The sequence below is a fragment of the Scyliorhinus torazame genome, chromosome 5, assembly GCF_047496885.1.
Source record: "Scyliorhinus torazame isolate Kashiwa2021f chromosome 5, sScyTor2.1, whole genome shotgun sequence".
NCBI classification, from domain to species: domain Eukaryota; kingdom Metazoa; phylum Chordata; class Chondrichthyes; order Carcharhiniformes; family Scyliorhinidae; genus Scyliorhinus; species Scyliorhinus torazame.
In genome coordinates this window covers 103343209-103356439 of record NC_092711.1, presented here as the reverse complement: position 1 = coordinate 103356439, position 13231 = coordinate 103343209, and the positions used below count along the sequence as shown (strand labels likewise).

Sequence of the window (13231 nt, the reverse complement as noted above, 5' to 3'; positions counted from 1 at the left end):
GGCACTTGGAGACCAACGGTCCAGAGATTTTATATTCCTCAAATGCTGGTTCATCCTGACACAACGAGACATTTAAACTTCACAGGTTGCTGCAAAGTTTCCTTTCAGGTCCGTGTTTAACTAAATATTGGTCACAGGATCGGATATTGCCCACAGTTTAATGTTCAGAATAACCTGTTAAGTTGCAGCCACCTTGCCAGAGTTTGTGGATCTTACAGTCGACAGTCTCTTTGTGCCGAACGTGACATCTTGAATCTACTCTTGGGTCTGGTTAAAACAGTGCATTGTAGCTGGGTGGGATGGGCGGTATGGTAGCAAAGTGGATACCACTGTTGCTTCACAGCTCCAGGGTCCCAGGCTCCATTCCCAGCTTGGGTCACTGTCTGCGCAGAGTCTGCACATTCTCCCTGTGGATTTTCTCCGGGCGCTCCAGTTTCCTCCCACAAGTCCAGAAAGACGTGCTGTTAGGTGAATTGGACATTCTGAATTCTCCCTCTGTGTACTCAAACAGGCGCCGGAATGTGCCGACTTGGGGCTTTCCACAGTAACTGGCAGTGTTAATGGGTGGGTGGGTGGGTGGTCACTCTGGCTGCCGACTTCTATCCCGTGGTCTTGTCTATTCCCAGTGGCCCTGCAGAGGGAGCATGCGGTACCCGCCGGAATGCTTGACACCTTCCACAACCAGTGTATACCTCAGTGGACAGAGTGTTTCAGAGATACTGGGAACAATATTCTGGTTCAGTTAGGAACTTTTCTTGGGATTTCTAGTTGATTTTGGTCTTTTATTTTGACTGGACCACATGCTTGGGAAAAGCAAGAGAGGAAAGAAGGTTCTATAGAAACTAGAATGATCTGTTGTGAATTTCTGTCCCATTCTTACAGTGATCATTTTTGTAAACTTATTTTTTGGACATTAGGACGGGAGGATTGGCAGCTGGGCAACTCGAACCAAATACTACTCAAGATCTTGACAGTCACTCAATTCATTAGGATCTAAATATCACAAACTGTCAATGTGCTTGTCTGTTCTGACTGTGGGAAGTGATTTCAAACATCAGTGTGACTGGAAAAGCCCCGAGACACACACACCTGAGTGAGTGTGTTCCACTGAACTGACTGTGGAAAGAGCTTTAACCAGTTACACAACCTGAAAAATCATCTTGTTTCCTCTTGCGGGAGAGTCCAGGACCAGAGGGCATAATCTCAGAGTAAGGGATCTCAAATTTAGGACAGAGATGAGGAGACATTTCTTCTCTCAGAGGGTAGAGCATCTGTAGAATTATTTAGCTGGGCAATCCTTCTTTATCTGGGAATCAAACTGTTGTCTAATTGTCCCAGCAGTTACCAGGCTCCTGTGAGCTCCTCCAGCTGTTATTTTAATGCAGACTTCAACAAACTTTTTTAAGTAGGTTTCTATTCAATTAATTCATTGCGACTGTCACACAAACACATTTTCAGTCTGGAAACTGAAACCAGCTGTTTTACATTCAATCAGGAATATCACAGTTTTACACCAATCTCTGATTTGACAGCACGTTTCCAGCATTCACCATCGTTCTTCCTGACTCCAAACACAGTTGTAAAGGTGCTTCTGTTCTGTGTCTAGGAGCTCTGAACCATGGAAGAGAACAGCTGGAATACATTTTTCTCACACCTCAGGATTAACCCACACCGGGACTTTGCTGTCAGTGAAGAGAGATGAGAAAGACCCAATTGTCTTTTGTCCCTCTCAGTGTGACCCTGAAGGACTGTGTCCAGGCTGAAGTTCTGTTCCTGCCGTGTGATCCTCCTCCAGATTGTCCTTTCTGAGCTCCAGCCAGGTGCTGTTAAACACTCAGGTGGGAAAGACAAAAATCTGTAATGTTTCCAACCAAGTTTATTTATTTTACATTAAACCTCATCAGCAGATTAAGACAGTCAAGAGTGAACCTGATTCAGTCCTGGACATAATTAACAGCATCAATAAGGGTAGAATCCAAACCTTGTAGTCGCTTGTGAACTGGTTGGTGTGTTAGCAGGTGAGATGTCTGAGTAAATCCCTTTCCACAGACATTACAGGTGAACAGCCTCTCCCCAGTGTGAACTTGATTATGTTTCAGAAGATAAGATAAATGAGAAAATTCCTTCCCACATGTGGAACAAGTGAACGGCCTCTCCCCAGTGTGAACTCGCTGGTGATTCACAAGGTTGGATGAACGAGTGAATCCCTTCCCACACACTGAGCAAGTGAACAGCCTCTCCTCACTGTGAACCTGCTGATGTGTCAGAAGGTTGTATGAACGTGTGAATCCCTTCCCACATTCAGAACAGGTGAACAGTCTATCCCCTGTATGAAGTTGCTGGTGTATCAGAAGGTTGGATGAATTAATGAATCCTTTCCCACAGTCAGAGCAGGTGAATGGCCTCTCCCAGTGTGAATTCTCTGGTAGTTCGGTAGGGCACTTGGACGGCTGAATCCATTCCCTCAGAGCAGGTGAAAGGTCACTCCCCAGTGTGAGCATATTGGTGTGTTAGTAAATCCTTTTTGTTTTTAAAGCTCTTCTCACTGTCAGGACAGTTAAAACGTTTGTGATCAGAGTGAACAAGTTGATGTGTCTGCAGGTGGGATGACTGAATGAATCCTTTCCCACACAGGGTGCAGGAGAACGGTCTCTCCCCAGTGTGAATACGTTGATGTGTCAGCAGATCCTTTTTACATTTAAAACTCTTCTCACAGTCAGGACATGTAAACGGTCTTTTATCAGTGTGAACAAGTTGGTGAGTCACAATGTGGGATGACCGAGTGAATCCCTTCCCACACACAGGGCAGGTGAATGGCCTCTCCTCAGTATGAACTCGCTGGTGTGTCAAAAGGTTGTATGAATGGGTGAATCCCTTCCCACAAATGGAACAGGTGAACGGTCTATCCCCAGTGTGACTGCGCCGGTGAACTTCCAGTTGTGATGGGTAACTGAATCCCTTCCCACAGTCCGCACATTTCCACAGTTTCTCCGTGGTGAGGGGTCTCTCTGTCTCTCCCGGTTGAAGCTTTGTCCACACACAACAGCCGTTTAATTTCTCCCTGCAGTGAATGACGTGATACATTTTTTGAGCCTGTGTAACTGGTTAAAGCTCTCTCCACAGTCAGTTCACTGGAACACTCTCACTCGGGGAAGGGATGTATATCTCGGTGCTTTTGCAGTCGCACCGCTGAAACTGAACAGACAAATATTTCTCCTTCCAAATTCAAAGACTGATTATATTCAGCTCCTGATGAATCAAGTGACAGTCAGATTTCGATGTGATGTTTGGTTTGAGTTTTCTGTCGGCCAATCCTCCACTTCCAATATCCTGTAAAAGGAGTTTACAAAAGTCATCACTCAGTCCAGGATAGAAATTCTGAACAGACAATTCGAGTTTCTCTGGAACATTTTTTCCTCTCTTGTTCCTCCAAAGCTGTCAATCCCCGTCCCACACACTCTCCCTCCTCCCTGGGCTGAAATGCAAACCCATCTCACCATCTGCACCATTTCTTTCCTCCACTCCCAGTTTTCTCCCTCCCTCTCCTCTGCCTGGGTTCAGTTCTCCAGCTCCTGTCTGCAGACTGACAATAAAACCAATGGGTCTTATTGGGGTGTTTGGGTTCTCCCCATTGTCCCCGCACGCGGCGGCTCTCATTCAGCCTCTGGGAGCCGCACTCACTCTCACTACGCTCATCCCGGAGCAGCACTGCGCATGCTCCACACAGGGTGGGGGGGGTGGTGGGGAGGGAGGGGAGACATCCGGGGACGGGACATTCTGACGCCTGCGCGTTCTGGCTCCTGTGACGAAGATAGGGCGCATTCATACGCGCCCGGCATTCCGGGTAGCCTTATCCGCCATTATTCCATGATGTGGAGATGCCGGCGTTGGACTGGGGTGAGCACAGTACGAAGTCTTATCCATTATTCCATTACGTTCCTCAGGCTGATAAATTGTTTCCGGCACTTTTGATACAGATCGGTGTCTGTACGGAATGGGGCGGCCGCAGCGGTGTTTTTCTCTCTGATCGGTCCCTGTCATCTGTTTCGGGAGTGATATGCCGCAGGCGCCTGCGCGGCCGTCTTTCTCAGGTGCAGCAGGGCGCATGCGTGGCCGTCTTTCTCAGGTGCAGCAGGGCGCATGCGCGGCCGTCCAGGACCCGGAAGCCGGAAGAGAGAACCTTGTGAATTTCTCTCCTGGACTGAGAGTGAAATTCCTTTGTAAACTCCTTTAGAAAGAGGAGGATTTGCGAACGGGAACTTCAATCCAAACATCACATCATCATCTGACAGAGTTACTCGATTCAACAGGACCTGAATATCATTGGGAGGTAAAATGGTTTGTCTGTTCTGTCCGTCGATAAAGATTTCAGATATCAGAGTGACTGGGAAAATGTAAATGACCATTCCGGGTTAAATTTGAGACTAATTACACAGATCACATTGGGGAAGTTAAATAATTTGCTGTTGTACTCTTATGTATGCAGGTAAATTTTCAAATTACCACATTAGCATACTTGGCAGCTAAAGTGGGCAAACTGCTGACCTTGTTAATAGTGAGAGTTACTATCCCGGATTTTATCAAAGTTTGTTGTTCCTGTTGCATTTCATTCAGCTCATCGTGGCTACAAAGTAGGTATTCAGCCTAATCTCAATTTCCAGATTGTGGTCTGTAGCTTTTTAAGTTACATCAATTCAGATGTCTATCTGAATACTTTTTAAATGTTATGAGGGTTTCTGCCATCATTTCAGGCAGCATGTCACAGATCCTCACCACCCTCTAAACCTCCTAGTCCTTCCCAAAATCTCTGCCCCCTTTTATATGTATCCCTCAACCAAAGGGAATAGGACCTTCCTATCCAATCTATTTAGATCCCTCAGAATTTTTTTAAAATGTAAATTTATATATTTTTCCAATCAAGGGGCAATTTAATTTGGCCAAGCCACCTACCCTGCACATATTTGGGTTGTGGGGGTGAAACCCACACAGACAATGATAGAATGTGCAAACTCCTTACAGACTGTGACCCGGGGCCAAGATCGACCCTGGGTACCCAGCACGCAGGCACACAACCACTGTGCCACCATGATCCCCCAGAATTTTATACATTTGGAATAATCTTTATTATTGTCACAAGTAGGCTGACATTAACACTGCAATGAAATTACTATGAAAATCCCTGAGTAGTAACACTCTGGCACCTATTCGGGCTGAGAGAGAGAGTATTCAGAATGTCCAATTCACCTAACAAGCACGTCTTTCGGGACTTGTGGGAGGAAACCCATACAGACACTGGAGAACGTGCAGACTCTGCACAGACAGTGTCCCAAGTGGGAATTGAATCCCGGTACCTTGGCGCTGTGAAACAACAGTGCTAACCACTGTGCTACCGTGCCACCCATAAAACAGTTCAGCTCAATGTTCTCAGATTAAAGAAGCTGAAGTGCCCAACGTGGGTCTTGAACCCACGGCCCTGGGATTAAGACTCCCATGCTCTACCGACTGAGCTAGCCAGGCTGCTTTTCAACATTTCATTTTGGTCTCTCCTCAGGCTTTCTGTGCCAAAGAAAACAGTCCCAGTTTATCCAAACTTTCCCCAGAGCAAACATTTGTCAATTTCTGGCTGGTGTTGTTAAATCCCCTCTGTACTCTCTCTGGTGCAATCTTCCTGTGCACAGGAATCTAGCTCTGGTCATACTAGTCCTGTCCTGCCATTTATCATGTAATCCCTTGCCTTGTTTTCCCTCCAGCGTTCTTCCTCATTCCTCAAGTGTTCAATCATTTTTGTGTCACAGGTAAACTTCTTCCACGTGTTCCTACATTTACTTTCAAATCAATTTAACCAGGAGTGAAGGGCCCAGTACTGATTCCTTTGAAACCGGCACTGGAAACAGCCCTTTGATTTTCTCTATTCTTTATGGGATGTGAATGTCACGGGCAAATCAGCTTGGTTGCCCATTCCTAATTGCCCTTAAACTGAGTGGCTTGCTAGGAAATTCAGAATTAACCACATTTCAGTGAGTTGGCCAGATCAGGTAATGCCGGTGCAGACTCGATGGGCCGAATGGTCTCCTTCTGCACTGTAGATTCTATGATTAATTCCGACCTTGGGTCACTGTCTGTGTGGAGTTTGTACATTCTTTATGTGTAGATTTCCTCCGGGTGCTCTGGTTTCCTCCCACAGTCCAAAGATGTGCAGGTTAGATGGATTGACCATGCTAAATTGCCCTTAGTGTCCGAATGATTTGGGTGGGGTTACTGGGTTACAGGGATAGGGTGGAGGTGTGGGCTTAAGTAGGGTGCTCTTACCAAGGGCCGATGCAGACTCGATGTGCCGAATGGCCTCCTTCTGCACTGTAAATTCTATGATTCATTGGACATCCTGTCCCATGTGTCCAAAGCTCTGCGACTCTGTTCAGCCACATGAAATCCCAGAATAAAAATTCACAACCCTGAGTAGATGTCACCCTCAAATCAGGGGACTGCTGATGACAAGAGGGTCAGTGTGCAGCGGGGGGCATGAGCGGTCATCCTGGACCAGGACGCAGGAGGAGAGAATGTTGTGAATTTCTATCCTGGACCGACAGTGATTAATTTTGGAAACTCCTTTTACAGGGGATTCGTAGGGGAGGATTTACACACAGCAAACTCAAACCATGAGAAATATTTATCTTTCCTGAATTTTATTGCTGGACTGACCGTGATGCCTTTGTAAACTTCTTTCACAGGGGCTTGGAAAGGGATTCACAGACAGGAAACTCACAACCAATCCTCACATCAAATTTTGACAGCACCGTTTGGGTTACCAGGACCCAGAGATTATCGACCTTTGTGTGTAAGCATTGAGTTCCATATCATTATCACTCACTGTGTAAAATGTCTACCTCCTATCTCCCCTGTAGATCTTGTTCACAATCTTAAATCTGTGTCCCGTAATCCTTTTACAATCTACTGATGGGAACAGTTTAAAAAAATCTTTTGCTGGGTTTGCCGTTGTCGTTTCTGGTGCCTGGGTCGATGCCGGGTGGTCCGTCCGGTTTCATTCCTTTTTCATGTTTTTGTTGTGGTTGAATCAGCTTGGACCAGTCCATTTAGGATCCAGAACACAATTGAAGTCTCCTCCAAGAATCAATTGATCTGTATCCAGGTCTGGGATGGATTCCAACAATTATTTTTTACAAATGTTTCTATGAGATCCCCTCATTTAAAAAAAAAGATAGAGAAGCAGAATTAGACCATTCAGCCCATTGAGTTTTCGAGTTTTCTCTGCCATTCGATCATGGCTGATATGTTTCTCATCCCCATTCATCCTGTATTGTAGCTCTCTTGAAATGAATGCGAACATTGCATTTGCCTTTCTAACTGGCAACTACCCTTTATTTGTTCTTGGGATGTGGGTGTCGCTGGCTGAGCGGGCATTTGCTGCCCATCCCTAATTGGCCTTGAACTGAGTGGCTTGCTGGGCCATTTCAGAGGGGGTAGTTTGGGAGGATGTGAGGCTGAAGTGATTAAATGACAAGGGGGATAATGGTGCAAGACAAAACTGGGTGACAATGAGATAAGTAAATAAACTATTAGGACAAGAGAAGAAATAAAAGACAGGTCCAGGTGAGGTATAAATGGCAACAGAACCTTTACCAGCACCAAATGTCTGAAAATATCGGAGTGATGATTATAAACTGAAATTACTGAAATGAATGTTGTGTCTGGAAGGTCAGAAATTGCCTGATCAGGGATGAGGTTCTGTTCCTCAAGTTTCCTTTGAGCTTTATTGGAGCAGTGCAGGAGGCCGAGGACAGAGTGGGAGTGGGGCAGGGAATTAAAATATTAAATGATCAGAAGCTCAGGATTATGCTTGCAGACTGAATGGTGATGTTCCACAGTCACCAATCCAGATTTAATCTCCTCAGTGTGGGGGAGACCAAATCGTAAGCAGTGAATACACAATACTGGATAGCAAGAAATACAAGTAAATCACTGTCACCTGGAAAGTGTGTTTGGAATCCTGGATTATGGGAAGGATGGCGATGAACTGGTGGTTGTTGCATCTGTTGTGTCTGCATGGAAATGATTTACAGTGATGTTCATAACACAAGAAATGGAAGCGGGTGGAAACCATATGGCTCATCGAGCCTCTGCATTTCTCGCTGTCTGTAACCTGCTCGTTCAGGCATCATTCTGGTACACTTTCCTGTATCTTCCCCAGTCCTTCTAGATCCATCTTATGATATGGATACATTAGCTCAACAATCCTGTGCACTAATTTAGTCTGGCCTAGTGTCACCGAGCTGAAATCCAGTCTTTCACACTATTCTTAATGCCATAACTGACAGGTTAAGAGTGGAAAAAGTCAACTGTTTAGCAGTAAGGGGAAGAGGCAAATTTGTAGATGTTCCACAGTGTTACAGACTCACTGGATCTGCTTCTTTCCCATCTTATATTCAGCTAATAGTAAAATTATTAAAATACTGCAACATACAGGCATTTGGGGGCAATTGTGAGTTTGCTGCTCAGATTAGTTAAAGTCTCTATATTGTAAAATGGATCTGGAAGGATTGGAGAAGATGCAGGAAAAGATATTTAAATTATGCCTGAACTGGCAGGTTATACCTGGCAAGAGGGATTGGACAGGGTGTAAACCTTTTCTCTGGAAAAAGGAAATGAAGGATGGCCTGATCCTTTAAGATTATAAAAAGGTTTGACATGATCGACAAGTGGAAGATGTTTCCATTGGAAGAGAATAAATATGAGTTAGTCATTAGTTAATCTAATGTGCAGTTCAGAGGGAGATCACTCTCACACTTCATGTGTGCAAAGGGATTTCCTCAGTTTTCCCACCGGTTAACAACTTTAAAAGCTCAAACTATTTGACCCAATTTGACCCATCCCTAATTGCCCTTGAACTGAGTATATCTCAGAGAGAATTTTAAGAGTCAACCAGCTGACTGGATCTGGAATCACATGTAGGCCAGACCAGGTAAGGATAGAAGATTTCCTTCACTGAAGGACATGAGTGAACCAGATGGGTCTTTACAACAATCAGCAATGGTTTCATGGTCATCAGTATACTTTCAATGAATTCAAATTTTACCTTCTACCTTGATGAGATTCATGTCTGGGAAATCATTAGGACAGTAAAAAAGATTTCTTGAGTCCTTTTGCTTCCCAATTGGCCGAGGAAAGCAGTGTGTCACAAGGGTGGATGTGTTGACAGATTAATGGCTGGAGGATGGGGGCAGGTCATGTGATCAAACCTCTAGGAATACATTTAATCAAAGCTGGCGAGGAGAGAATGTTGTGAATTTCTATCCTAAACTGACAGTGAGGTTTCTGTAAATTTACAGGATACCGGAAGTGGAGGTTTAACAGACGGGGAACACAAACCAAACGTCACATCGCGATCTGACAGTCACTCGATTCATTAGAAACTGAATTTCAGCAGCATCTGGGTGTGGAAGGTAAAACGTTTTTCTGTTCTGTCTGTGAGGGAAGATTTCAGGTCTCAGTGTGACTGGAAAAGCCCCAAGATTCACAAACCCTGGTTTGGCCAAACCTGGAGAACTGTGTTCAGTTCTGGGCAACAAACCCGAGAAAGGATAGAATGGCCTCGGAGGGAGTGTAGCACAGATTTACCTGAGTGATATCTGAACCTCTAGGGTTAAATTGCAAGGTGAGATTACACAAAAAAGTTAGAGTCAGCTGACACAAAAAAGGGCATTCGGCTCATTGAGTCCATGATAGCTCGGTAGCACAGTGGTTAGGACTATTGCTCACAGCGCCAGAGACCCAAGTTCGATTCCCAGGTTGGGTCACTGTCTGTGCGGAGTCTGCACCTTCTCCGTGTCTGCGTGGTTTCCTCCCGGGTGCTCCAGTTTCCTCCCACAATTCCACTGCACCCGATCAAAGGCCTTCTCATTCTGAGGGCATCATGATAACTTTTAAGAGCCTTCTAACATTAGCCGTGAGTACCTAGCCCATTACAAATCCCGTCTGGTCTTCCCCTACCACCCCCGGGACACAGTCTTCTGTCTATTGGCCAATATCTTAGCCAGCAGTTTGGCGTCCACATTCAATAGAGAGATTGGTCTGTATGACCCGCATAGCTCAGGGTCCTTCTCCCGTTTCAGAATCAATGAGATTGAGGCCTGCGACATTGTTGGGGGAAGGACTCCCTCTCCCTTGCCTCATTAAATGCCCTCACCAGCTGTGGGCCCAATATCTCCGAGAACTTCATGTAGAATTCCACCGGGTAGCCGTCAGGCCTTGCCCGACTGCATGACCTCCAGCCCCTCCATTATGTCCTCAATTTCAATTGGGGCTCCCAGCCCTTCCACCAGATCCTCATCAACCCTCGGGAACCTCAACTGCCTCATCCCCTCCACCCCAGCCGGGGTTCTGACTCGTATAAACTTGCTATAAAAGTCCTTAAACACCTCATTCACCCCCACTGGGTCCAGGGCCACATTCCTACCTCTGTTCTTTACTCTCCCTATCTCCCTGGCTGCCTCCCTTTTCCTCAGCTGGTGCGCTAACATTCTGTTGGCCTCTTCCCCAAACTCATACACCGCTCCCCTTGCCTTTCTCAGTTGTTCCACCGGTTTCCCTGTAGATAACAGCCCAAACTCCATCTGTAACCTCCGCCGCTCCTTCAATAACCCCCCGTCCGGGGCTTCCGCATAAATCCTATCCACCTGGAGTATCTCCCTAACCAACTTATCCCTCTCTGCTCGTTCCACCTTTTCTCTATGGGCCTGTATCAAAATGAATTCCCTCTAACCACTGCCTTCAGAGCTTCCCACACCGCTGCTGCCGAAACTTCCCCTGTATCGTTTATTTCCAGATCGACTTGCTCACCCGCCCACAGACTTCCTCATCTGCGAATAGTCCCACATCCAACCTCCGTAATGGACGCTGCCCTCTCTCCATACTAACCCGTAGATCCAGCCAATGTGGGGCTGATCTTACAGAGCAGAAGGAGGCCATTCGGCCCATCACATCTGCACTGATTCTCTGAAAGGGCACCCTGCCTAGGCCCACACCCCAACCCTGTCCCTGTAACCCCATAGCCCCACCGAACCTGCACATCCCTGGACACTAAGGGGCAATTTATCAAGGCCAATCCACCTAACCTGCTCTTCTTTGGACTGTTGGAGGAAACCGGAGCACCGGGTGGAAACCCACACAGATACGGGAAGAAAGTGCAAACTCCACACAGACAGTCACCAAGGCCGGAATTGAACCCGGGTCCCTGGCGCTGTGAGGCAGCAGTGCTAATCACTGTGCCACCAGAAGCATAGTTTCAGTATCAATATTACTGTTTATGAAGCTCAAGATCGAATTTGCTTTGCCTACTACTCTCTTAATATGTCTTGTAGATATACAAAATCCCTCTTCACCTCTTTCTCTCTCCTCCCAAAGACGCCAGTTGGGTTTTTGTGACAATCCGGCAGTTTTCATGGTCACTTCTTCCCAGTGCCGGTCCCACAAATGACCAGAATAATTCAGCTCAATTTCACAACCTGCCTTTGTATTTTTGTGGGTTCTCTCTCACTCCCTATTTTCTGTTTTCAATCAGTTTCACAGGGTGTTCGAAGGGGAGGCTTCTAAATCCGGGAACTCAAACCAAGCATCACATCAGGATCTGACAGAGCCCTCAATTTATCATATCCTGAATATCAGCAGATTTTGAACATGGAAGGAAAAAGCATCGTTCAAAGTGAGGAGAAACCGTACACGTGTTGTGTGTGTGGACGAGGATTCAGTCGATCATCAGGCCTCCGAAGCCACAAATGCAGTCACACTGAAGGGAAACCGTGGAAATGTGCAGACTGTGGCAAAGGATTCACTTCCCCATCCCAGCTGGAAACTCATCGACGCGTTCACACTGGGGAGAGACCATTCACGTGCTCCGAGTGTGGCAAGGGATTCACTCAATTATCCGACCTGCTGAGACACCAGCAAGTTCACACTGATGAGAGACTGTTTCAATGTCCAGACTGCGGGAAGTGCTATAAACGTTCTGGGGATCTGATGAGCCATCAACGTGTTCACACTGAGGAGAGACCGTTCAGGTGCTCTCACTGTGGGACTGGGTTCAGACACTCATCTTACCTCACTGTACATCAGCGAATTCACACTGGGGAGAGACCATTCACCTGCGCCCAGTGTGGGAAGGGATTCACTCAGTCATCCGACCTGCGGAAGCACCAGCGAATTCACACTGGGGAGAAGCCATTCGCATGCTCCAAGTGTGGGAAGGGATTCACCACTTCATCCCACCTGCTGAGACACCAACGAGGCCACAAGTAACCATAGTGATTGGATTTTGCTGTTACTCACATTCAGGACTGAACCATGTTCATTTGGGTCTCTTTCTGCTGATAACAAACTCCAGCCCATTTACAGGGGCTAATATTCTGGCTAAAAGTCTAATAAATCAGATTTGTGTGAAATACGCAGTGTGTTGAAACTTTTTAATATCTCTGACACAGGTTAGATCCTTTTGAAGTTCTCTCGCTCTCCCCTGTCTCTTCCATCCTCACCTCCAACAAGACATGTGAGGAGCTTGTGGAGCTTCTTTGTGACTGAGATTGAGTAAATCCAATTGGCTGCATCTGCTGCTTCCCTCCCTTCCACGAGCCCACCAGACCAAACTGTCTCTAAATGTCATCCTTTCCCGAGCCCTGAACCCACATCTTTCTCTAGTTTCTCTCCCCTCTCCCCTCATGCCCTCTCAGAGCTCATCTTGTCCATGAGACCCAGCTCCTGCTCCATCGACCCTATTCCCACTGAGCTACTGATCAGCCAACTACCCTGTGTCCATGGATATTGTCAACATTTCTCTCTCTTCAAGTACTGTCCCTCTGTCCTTCAAATCTGCCATCATCACCCCCTCCTCAATAAAACAAACCCTTGATCCTGCCATCCTTACAAATTTTTGCCCCATCTTCAACCTCCCTCTCCTCTCAACTTTTTGAACATGTTGTCACCTCCCAAATCATTGCCCATCTTTTCCAGGCCTCCCAAGGGCAGCACAGTGGTTAGCACAGTTGCTTCACAGCTCCAGGGGCTCAGGTTAGATTCCCGACTTGGGTCACCGTGTGGAGTCAGCACGTTCTCCCAGTGTCTGCTTGAGTTTCCTCCCACAGTCCAAAAATGTGCAGGTCAGGTAGATTGGCCATGTTAAATTTCCCTTAGTGTCCAAAAAGGTGGGGTAGGGTTAACTGGGTTA

General features: G+C 46.4%; 1 long non-coding RNA gene and 1 other non-coding gene across 2 annotated transcripts; one reads left to right on the top strand and one right to left on the bottom strand.

The window, feature by feature from the left end:
- Positions 1 to 4143: 4143 nt before the first annotated feature.
- Positions 4144 to 12452, top strand: LOC140419287 (uncharacterized). Its single transcript, XR_011945675.1, has 4 exons — positions 4144 to 4330; positions 6729 to 6835; positions 9345 to 9458; positions 11576 to 12452. It is a non-coding gene; the product is annotated as an uncharacterized lncRNA (long non-coding RNA).
- Positions 5445 to 5517, bottom strand: trnak-cuu (transfer RNA lysine (anticodon CUU)). Its single transcript has one exon. It is a non-coding gene; the product is annotated as a tRNA-Lys (tRNA).
- Positions 12453 to 13231: the final 779 nt, after the last annotated feature.